The sequence below is a fragment of the Saccopteryx leptura genome, chromosome 10 (assembly GCF_036850995.1).
Source record: "Saccopteryx leptura isolate mSacLep1 chromosome 10, mSacLep1_pri_phased_curated, whole genome shotgun sequence".
NCBI lineage: Eukaryota > Metazoa > Chordata > Mammalia > Chiroptera > Emballonuridae > Saccopteryx > Saccopteryx leptura.
Genome location: NC_089512.1, coordinates 75,454,745 through 75,465,427, shown reverse-complemented (window position 1 = coordinate 75,465,427; position 10,683 = coordinate 75,454,745). Strand labels below are relative to the sequence as shown.

Below are 10,683 nucleotides of genomic sequence, written 5' to 3'. Positions count from 1 at the left end.
CAGCTACTTATTGACCTTAAAACAAAAACCAACAAAAATACAATCATACTTGGAGACCTCAATACACCGCTGACGGCTCTAGATCGGTCATCCAAACAGAGAATCAACAAAGACATAGTGGCCTTAAACGAAATACTAGAACACCTGGATATGATAGACATCTACAGGACACTTCATCCCAAAGCAACAGAGTATACATTTTTCTCTAGTGTACATGGAACATTCTCAAGAATTGACCATATGTTGGGCCACAAAGACAATATCAGCAAATTTAGAAAAATTGAAATTGTACCAAGCATATTTTCTGATCATAAAGCCTTGAAACTAGAATTCAACTGCAAAAAAGAGGGGGAAAAACCCACAAAAATGTGGAAACTAAACAACATACTTCTAAAAAATGAATGGGTCAAAGAAGAAATAAGCGCAGAGATCAAAAGATATATACAGACAAATGAAAATGAAAATACGACATATCAGAATCTCTGGGATGCAGCAAAAGCAGTAATAAGAGGAAAGTTCATATCACTTCAGGCCTATATGAACAAACAAGAGAGAGCTGAAGTAAACCACTTAACTTCACACCTTAAGGAACTAGAAAAAGAAGAACAAAGACAACCCAAAACCAGCCGAAGAAAGGAGATAATAAAAATCAGAGCAGAAATAAATGAAATAGAGAACAGAAAAACTATAGAAAAAATCAATAAAACAAGGAGCTGGTTCTTTGAAAAGATCAACAAAATTGAGAAACCCTTGGCAAGACTCACCAAGGAAAAAAGGCACAGGACTCAAATAAACAAAATCCAAAATGAAAGAGGAGAGATCACCACAGACATCATAGATGTACAAAGAATTATTGTAGAATACTATGAAAAAATTATATGCCACCAAATACAACAATATAGAAGAAATGGATAAATTCCTAGAACAATACAACCTTCCTAGACTGAGTCATGAAGAAGCAGAAAGCCTAAACAGACCAATCAGCAGGGAGGAAATAGAAAAAACTATTAAAAACCTCCCCAAAAATAAAAGTCCAGGCCCAGACGGTTATACTAGTGAATTCTATCAAACATTCAAAGAAGACTTGGTTCCTATTCTACTCAAAGTCTTCCAAGAAATTGAAGAAGAAGCAATACTTCCAAACACATTTTATGAGGCCAACATAACCCTCATACCAAAACCTGGCAAGGATGGCACAAAGAAAGAAAACTACAGACCAATATCTCTAATGAATACAGATGCTAAAATACTAAACAAAATACTGGCAAACCGAATACAACAACATATTAAAAAAATAATACATCATGATCAAGTGGGATTCATCCCAGAATCTCAAGGATGGTTCAACATACGCAAAACGGTTAACGTAATACACCATATCAACAAAACAAAGAACAAAAACCACATGATCTTATCAATAGATGCAGAAAAGGCTTTTGATAAAATACAACACAATTTTATGTTTAAGACTCTCAACAAAATGGGTATAGAAGGAAAATATCTCAACATGATAAAGGCCATATATGATAAACCATCAGCCAACATCCTATTAAACGGCATAAAACTGAGGACTTTCTACCTTAAATCAGGAACAAGACAGGGTTGTCCACTCTCTCCACTCTTATTTAACGTGGTGCTAGAAGTTCTGGCCAGAGCAATCAGACAAGACAAAGAAATAAAAGGCATCCATATTGGAAAAGAAGAAGTAAAAGTATCACTTTTTGCTGATGATATGATCCCATACATTGAAAACCCGAAGGACTCCACAAAAAGATTATTAGAAACAATAAACCAATACAGTAAGGTCGCAGGATACAAAATTAACATACAAAAGTCCATAGCCTTTCTATATGCCAACAATGAAATACTAGAAAACGAACTCAAAAAAATAATCCCCTTCACGATTGCAACAAAAAAAATAAAATACCTAGGAATAAACATAACAAAGAACGTAAAGGACCTATATAATGAAAATTACAAAGCATTGTTAAGAGAAATCGAAAAAGATACAATGAGATGGAAAAATATTCCTTGTTCTTGGATAGGAAGAATAAATATAATCAAAATGGCCATATTACCCAAAGCAATATACAAATTTAATGCAATTACCATCAAAATCCCTATGAGATTTTTTAAAGAAATGGAACAAAAAATCATCAGATTTATATGGAACTATAAAAAACCCCGAATAGCCAAAACAATCCTAAGGAAAAAGAATGAAGCTGGGGGCATTACAATACCTGACTTTAAACTATATTATAGGGCCACGATAATCAAAACAGCATGGTATTGGCAGAAAAATAGACACTCAGACCAATGGAACAGAATAGAAAGCCCAGAAATAAAACCACATATATATGGTCAAATAATCTTTGATAAAGGAGCCAACAACACACAATGGAGAAAAGAAAGCCTCTTCAACAAATGGTGTTGGGAAAACTGGAAAGCCACATGCAAAAGAATGAAACTCGACTACAGCCTGTCCCCGTGTACTAAAATTAATTCAAAATGGATCAAAGACCTAAATATAAGATCTGAAACAATAAAGTACATAGAAGAAGACATAGGTACTAAAATCATGGACCTGGGTTTTAAAGAACATTTTATGAACTTGACTCCAATGGCAAGAGAAGTGAAGGCAAAGATAAATGAATGGGACTATATCAGAATAAAAAGTTTTTGCTCAGCAAGAGAAACTGATATCAAAATAAACAGACAGCCAACTAAATGGGAAATGATATTTTCAAACAACAGCTCAGATAAGGGCCTAATATCCAAAATTTACAAAGAACTCATAAAACTCAACAACAAACAAACAAACAATCCAATAAAAAAATGGGAAGAGGACATGAACAGACACTTCTCCCAGGAAGAGATACAAATGGCCAACAGATATATGAAAAGATGCTCAGCTTCATTAGTTATTAGAGAAATGCAAATCAAAACTACAATGAGATACCACCTCACTCCTGTTAGATTAGCTATTATCAACAAGACGGGTAATAGCAAATGTTGGAGAGGCTGTGGAGAAAAAGGAACCCTCATTCACTGTTGGTGGGAATGTAAAGTAGTACAACCATTATGGAGGAAAGTATGGTGGTTCCTCAAAAAACTGCAAATAGAACTACCTTATGACCCAGCAATCCCTCTACTGGGTATATACCCCAAAAACTCAGAAACATTGATACGTGAAGACACATGTAGCCCCATGTTCATTGCAGCACTGTTCACAGTGGCCAAGACATGGAAACAACCAAAAAGCCCTTCAATAGAAGACTGGATAAAGAAGATGTGGCACATATACACTATGGAATACTACTCAGCCATAAGAAATGATGACATCAGATCATTTACAGCAAAATGGTGGGATCTTGATAACATTATAAGGAGTGAAATAAGTAAATCAGAAAAAAAACAAGAACTACATGGTTCCATACATTGGTGGAACATAAAAATGAGACTAAGAGACATGGACAAGAGTGTGGTGGTTACCAAGGGTGGGGGGAGGGAGGACGCAGGAGGGAGGGAGGGAGAGAGTTAGGGGGAGGGGGAGGGGCACAGAGAACTAGATAGAGGGTGGCGGAGGACAGTCTGACTTTGGGCTAGGGGTTTGCAACATAATTTAATGACAAAATAACCTAGACATGTTTTCTTTGAATATATGTACCCTGATTTATTAATGTCATCCCATTACCATTAATGACAGTATGAATGGATGGAAAGTTATTGTGCTAAGTGAAATAAGCTGGTCAGAGAAAGATAATTACCCTATGATTTCACTTATATGTGAAATCTAATCAACAAAATAATTTAACAAACAAAATATAAAGAGAAGTATAACTACATAGAACAGACTGACAGCCATCAGAGGGGAAGGGGGTTGAGGGTCTGGGTGAACAAGGTGAAGACATTAAGCAAATATATATATATGACACATAGACATGGACAACAGAGTGGTAATAGTCACAGGGAAAGAGGGAGGTGAGGGGTGGCCATGGACAAAGGGGGGATAAAAACGAGGACAACAGGAGACTTGACTTTGAGTGGTGAGTGCACAGTGCAGTATTCAGATGATGTTTTATTGAGTTGTACACTTGAAACGTGTATGATTTTATAAAATAATGTCACCTCAATAAATTCAATTTAATAAAAAAAAAATCAGAGTTGGCAATCAGTCCTTGTTTATTCCTCCTAAAGATCTTTAGTTTCCTTGTTTAGTTTCTCTTTGTGAAATTTCTACTGAGGGCAAATCTGCTGTTGTAGAAACCTTTTGAGGCAGTGACAACATTGGTCATGCAAAATGGATGCTCTGCACCACTTGAATGGAGACCAAAATCCATTGTGCTAATTAGTCATTGAAATCTTTGCATAATTATACATGCTCCAGGGACATCACTGATTTTGTTAGCTGTCTCTCATGTGACATTGGGACAAATGCCATTTTGATGAGAACTAGCTCTGTATTTACAAAGATAGTATAACATTCTTAAAGCATAACTATTAACTCTACATTGGTGACTTAGTTTTTTATCTTCAATTTTTGCTTTGTTCCAAACCCTATATTAAAGTTTCTGTAAAATAGAGACTCGGCTATAGTTGCCTTAAATTCTATATCTTCTGCCTCAAAAAAATGCATAACTTTTGAAAAACATTTTATTTATTTATTTATTTTTATGACAGACAGAGAGAGACATAGGGACAGACAGACAGGAAGAGAGAGATGAGAAGCATCAATTCTTTATTGCGGCACCTTGTTCATTGATATCTTTCTCATATGTGCCTTGACTGGGGGGATAGAGTAGAGTGAGTAACCCCTGCTCAAGCCAGCAACTTTGGACTCAAACCAGCGACCATGGATTCAGATCAAGTCAGCGAACCTGCTCTCAAGCCAGCGACCTCAGGGTTTCAATCCTGGGTCCTCCGCATCCCTGTTCAACACTATATCCATTTTGCCACTGCCTGGTCAGGTTGAAAAAAATTCTATTTAAACAAGTGTTTCTCGACCACTGGTCTGTGGACTAGTGAACTCTTTTAGGGACTGGTGCTTGAAAAATATTGATTTAAACCACTTCATGATTATATAACACAAACTTTTAATTGATATATGTCATTAGGCAATTTAGGGAACACAAGATGCAAAAGCCTAGAACATCTGTGAGACTATATTTACTCTCTTTTAACTAAAGACATGGAAAATCAGAAAACCAAGAAATAATACTGCAGCTATCAGGTTAAGAAAACTTTAAATATGCGATAAAACCCTAGATGAAGCTAATGGGGAAATAGGCACTTCTGTACAAGATTGTGGTAGTACGTAACTATTTTGGAGGGAAAATGTGGTGATATCCATAAATATTTAACACACCCCTGTCCTTACCCTTTGTCCTGGAAATTCCAATGTCTGAGTTTTTATTGTCAATATTCTTATATAAATTTCTAAGTTATATAAGCCAGGATGTTTTTTGCAGCTTGTAGTAACAACAAAAATGGAAACAACGTAAATTAATACTTATAAAGAATCATAAATGAGACATACACATGTGATAATATTTTGTGATATTAGCTTTTGGGGGGGGGGTGCTGCTAGAATTTCTTTTTCACTTGGTATATCGCATGCCTTACTTCAGGGGACAAATGGCACAGCAGAATGCAAATGACAAATTAGTAGAGAATGTTTGGCTTTTGAGTTTCAAAAGCCTAGACCCTGATATTTAGAAGCTTGTGCACTGAATGAGAGAAATGTACCTTTCTCTTTCTATTAGATAAAAATGCCCTGTATTGGGGTAAGGGAAGGATCCATGAGGGTACTGTGCACCTGCACCAAAAAGCAGCCTTGCTTTTAAGGCTGAATCCAGAAATGGGAAGTAACAAGCACTACATAATGCATGTTATTTTATTTTGCTGAGTGTAAGAGAAATCTCTTGCTCCTTAGGTAGATGAATGTCAATGACCCTCCCCTCAATTTTTTTTAATAAATAAATTTTTATTAATTTTAATGGGATGACATCAATAAATCAGGGTACATATATTCAAAGAAAACATGTCCAGGTTATCTTGTCATTCAATTATGTTGCATACCCATCAACCAAAGTCAGATTGTCCTCCGTCACCTTCTATCTAGTTTTCTTTGTGCCCCTCCCCCTCCCCCTATCCCTCCCCCTTCTACCCTGTAACCACCACACTCTTGTCCATGTCTCTTAGTTTCATTTTTATGTCCCACCAATGTATGGAATCATGCAGTTCTTGTTTTTTCTGATTTACTTATTTCACTCTGTATAATGTTATTAAGATCCCACCATTTTGTTGTAAGTGATCCGATGTCATCATTTCTTATGGCTGAATAGTATACCATGGTGTATATTGCCACATCTTCTTTATACAGTCTTCTATTTTTTTTTACAGTGATTAAAGCTTTTAAGCAAACCCTTGGCCAATACAGGAAGAATCCATAAAAGAATAGTGTCCTTAACATGTTCACCAAGTCCAAGTTGGCACCAACACCATTCCAAATCCCTGCGAATGCAACCCAACCCCAGTTCAGTCCGTTAGGAGCTGTCACAAGGAGCAGGAGTCCAGGAAAAGTCCACATCCCGGAAAAGTCCGCATGGCACTGGAATTGTTGTCACCATTCTATACTTTGCAGCTCACGTCCAAGTCCCAATGACTGCTGCTTCTAACTGGTAATGATTCAGGTAGACTTTAAAAGCCATCTATAGCATGTGTGGAGATGAAGCTTCTGTTCTCCTCTGCCTGGAGAGATGAGACCAGGTTGCTTTTCCCTGGAGCTCTGCGACTGTGGCGTGGAAAAGAGAACCTTGAGATACACTAAGCTGGGTGGCAGAGGTAAATTCGTAATAGAAGTTGGCAAAAGGGGGAAAGAGAGCTCTAAATTAGGAGTAGGTCCCAGCCTGAAATATGAGTTGGGCATTGAGGTAGGAGGAATAAAGGAAACACTATATATTAAACAAAGCAGCAGAAAATAGGACTATCAACACCCACAACAGAGATCTTCGAGGGAAGAATAAAAAACCTGACTATTCAGTCAAGTCATAGTTAAGTGGCCCTTGTGCAAATGAGATCAGTTTACCTGCTTCTTGGAAGAAATACCTTAGGCTCATCCACAGTGTCGTAGATGCCTCCCCTCAATTTTGCCAGTGCCTGACATAGCACTAAAGGAGTTGAGGAGTAGTAGCTATGAGATGGAATGAAAAATATATAGTACTGAGAGAGCTTATAAGATTTCTCCCAAACCCCCAAACCCCAGCATGGCAGGTAATCCCTGTGTCTGAGAGCCACATAGATACATCAGGGAAAAACAAAAGACTTGCAGGGGCTGGAGTGGGAGCTCCATGGAGCAGTGACTGAGGACCAGAAGGTTCAATACACATCTCAGCACCTGGAAACGTAAAAAGACACCCAAGGACAAGATACCACACCCAGGCCCCATGACCTCTGTTCTACATAAGCCTCATGGAATTCAGATAAATTCTATGCAGTAAAATCCTGAACTGGAAAAGATTAAGTTTTGACCACCCAAGAAAATAGAATTCTAAGCTGAATTAAAGAAAATAAAATTGATTAAACATCTTCCTTACCTAAGTTAGTGGAATGGTCTCTCAGCACACATTCCATGGAGTAATATGTATCTATTGAAAGTAATGAGGCAAGTTAGTACACTCCCATGTGAAAGATGTGCAAGACAAAGTTTAAATTAGAAAAGCAAGGGAAATAATCTGAATAGTGTGCCTTCTATTTACATAAGAACGTTATATGTTCTAAATGTTCCAAAGATAGAGAAGAAACATTTAACTGTGGTTTTCTCCAGAGACAAAGACCTTTTATTTTATACCATTTTAGTAAGATGTATTAAAAACAGAGAGCATGTATTAATTCTATAATACATAATAAAATACGCTTTTCATCCTTATGCCATTTAGTGATCCATTACATTGAATTAGAATTACATTTAGGTAGTATTTATTTTGATAATTTTATTATAAAGGATGAAAATGTGTCATGATCTTTTGAGTTTAGCATAAAACTGCCAAAGAGAATTTATTTGGTTTCCTTTCTCACTGACAAAGGGTGTTGCAATGAGCCTTTAAGGAACACTCCCCTCTCCACATCATTTCAGTGAAAGTGGACATATAAATTTTCTCACCACAAAGCTACAAAAAACATTTCTAAAGATTTATTGATAAAATAAGGACATATGATTTGAAGAACTGGACAAAGTCATACATTTTCATATGCCCTAGCATTTGGTCATACATGTAGGTGATGTCACTGAACATGTCCACAGAACTTACATACACAGATAAGAATGGCTCCCTTCAAAGTCATCTTACAGTTATTCTTTTTTTTTTTTTTTTTTTTTTTTTTTGTATTTTTCTGAAGCTGGAAACGGGGAGGGACAGTCAGACAGACTCCCGCATGCGCCCGACCGGGATCCACCCGGCGCGCCCACCAGGGGCGACGCTCTGCCCACCAGGGGGCGATGCTCTGCCCCTCCGGGGCGTCGCTCTGCCGCGACCAGAGCCACTCTAGCGCCTGGGGCAGAGGCCAAGGAGCCATCCCCAGCACCCGGGCCATCTTTGCTCCAGTGGAGCCTTGGCTGCGGGAGGGGAAGAGAGAGACAGAGAGGAAGGAGGGGGCGGGGGTGGAGAAGCAAATGGGCGCTTCTCCTATGTGCCCTGGCCAGGAATCGAACCCGGGTCCCCCCGCACGCCAGGCCGACGCTCTACCGCTGAGCCAACCGGCCAGGGCCTCATCTTACAGTTATTCTAAGACACTGAAATATGTAGCAAGCAATTTTGAGGGAATTGCTCTCAGAGTTTATACTATATTCTTTTGAATGTCCTAGCAGATGTCAATAATCTTTATTTGAGTGTGAATTTACATTTGAATTGCAGCTGAAGTCCCTTTACAATCAGGTATGGTAAATAAGGCAATTGCTCAATTTAGGTAATAAATTCACAGTAAAAAATGTGATGTAACTATAAAATAACATGATTGTTCTACAAACTCTGAAGGAAACAATGTCTATCTCTCGCAAGTAAACTCTTCACTCTTTTCAAAACTACAGTATCATTTGAACAACTACATTGTCTTCCTAATAGGTCCTTTAAAACAATACTTTTATTTTTTTGAGATTTTTTTTTAATTCAGTGAGAGGAGGGGAGGCAGAGACAGACTCCCACATGCGCCCTGACTGGGATCTACCTGGCAAGCCCACTGGGAGGCAATGCCCTGCCCATCTGGAGCACTGTTCTGTTGCTCAGCAACTGAGCTCTTCCTAGTGCCTAAGGCAGAGCCATGGAACCATCCTCAGCATCTAGGACCAACTCACTCCAATTGGGTCATGGCTGCAGGAGGAGGAAAGAGAGAGAGAGAAAAGAGAGAGAAGTAAAAGAAGCTAAAGGGGGAGTGGTGGAGAAGCAGATGAGCTCTTCTCCTGTGTGCCCTGACCGGGAATCAAACCCAGGACATCCACATGCCAGGCCATGCTGAGCCAACACTCTACCACTGAGCCAACTGGCCAGGGCCTGAAATATAGGGAGTTATGAGAGTACTTGACAGGGGCAAACAGACACTAAATTAAAATCTCTGTGACAAAACCAGAGGATTATAAGTGTTGAAAAAAATTTTTTTTTCAAAATACAGAGAACACTGTGATAAGAATGACCAATTCTGATTGACATATGTTTTAAGGAGGCAGAAGTCTGGAAGCCTTCCCAAAATACATGTCATTTAAATTGAGTTCTGAGGGGCATTGCTTTAGGGTACAGTCTAAGGCACTCTAATAAATCCTAAAAAAATCCTCTAAAACATAATGGCATGAGCAAACTCCTACCTTGTAATAGGTCAAAGGTCATGTGACTGTCATCCTCCTGATGCCACTTTCATTTTTGGATTCAAGGTCTCTGCTCCTGCTCCTGTTGTCACATCTGAATCCCAGCCGGCAGGGACACACACAGAAACGACGTCGATTTGTAGAATGACAAGAAAAAGTAACTGGTAAAATGTAAAACAAAAAAAGCAGGTTGTATAAAAATCTATATGGTATTACGTATTTCATTTCTATAAGAAAAGGAGTATATGCTTTTTGAAATATATAGTAATATGTGTGTTATGTTTTGGGGGTATATATGTATACACATATATCTCTGTACAGGAAATTATAAATTCTCCTGATCAATGAAAGTAAGAGATGGAGAAAAAGGAGTTCTACTTTATATAGTTCTACATTATTTGAAATGTTTTATGTGTTATTCTTATAAATATTTGTAAATAAAGAGAAGAAAGGATTCCAGAATGTTAATGTGCTTATATTTTCTCTTCATAAACTCTGCACAAATACATACAACATGCACATTAAACAAAAAAAAAAATTACCTTTAATCTTTATTTACAGATAAGAGCAATACAGAGAAAATTATATTTTTCTCTTGGTTAATTTATAGATTATGCTACAGAAAAAGTAATTTAACATTCATTTTACTAGAGGAACTTCATAAACATATTCCCTTTCTTATTCTACCAGTGAACATAATGAGTCCCTGACTAGGGAAATGATAGCACTAAGTAGTGATTAACTTTTTTTTAATTTAAGCATGTCAACATAGGGTTGCTAGATTAATCATTTTTAAACAACACTTTTCTTTTTAGATTATTTTTAGATTC

At 37.6% G+C, this 10,683-nt stretch overlaps 1 long non-coding RNA gene across 1 annotated transcript; it reads right to left on the bottom strand.

Moving 5' to 3' along the window:
- Window positions 1–6,698: 6,698 nt before the first annotated feature.
- On the bottom strand, window positions 6,699–9,990 carry LOC136381791 (uncharacterized). Its single transcript, XR_010747168.1, has 4 exons — window positions 9,854–9,990; window positions 7,596–7,646; window positions 7,088–7,192; window positions 6,699–6,793 (listed from the first exon to the last, which is right to left on the bottom strand). It is a non-coding gene; the product is annotated as an uncharacterized lncRNA (long non-coding RNA).
- Between the last annotated feature and the right edge of the window lie 693 nt (window positions 9,991–10,683).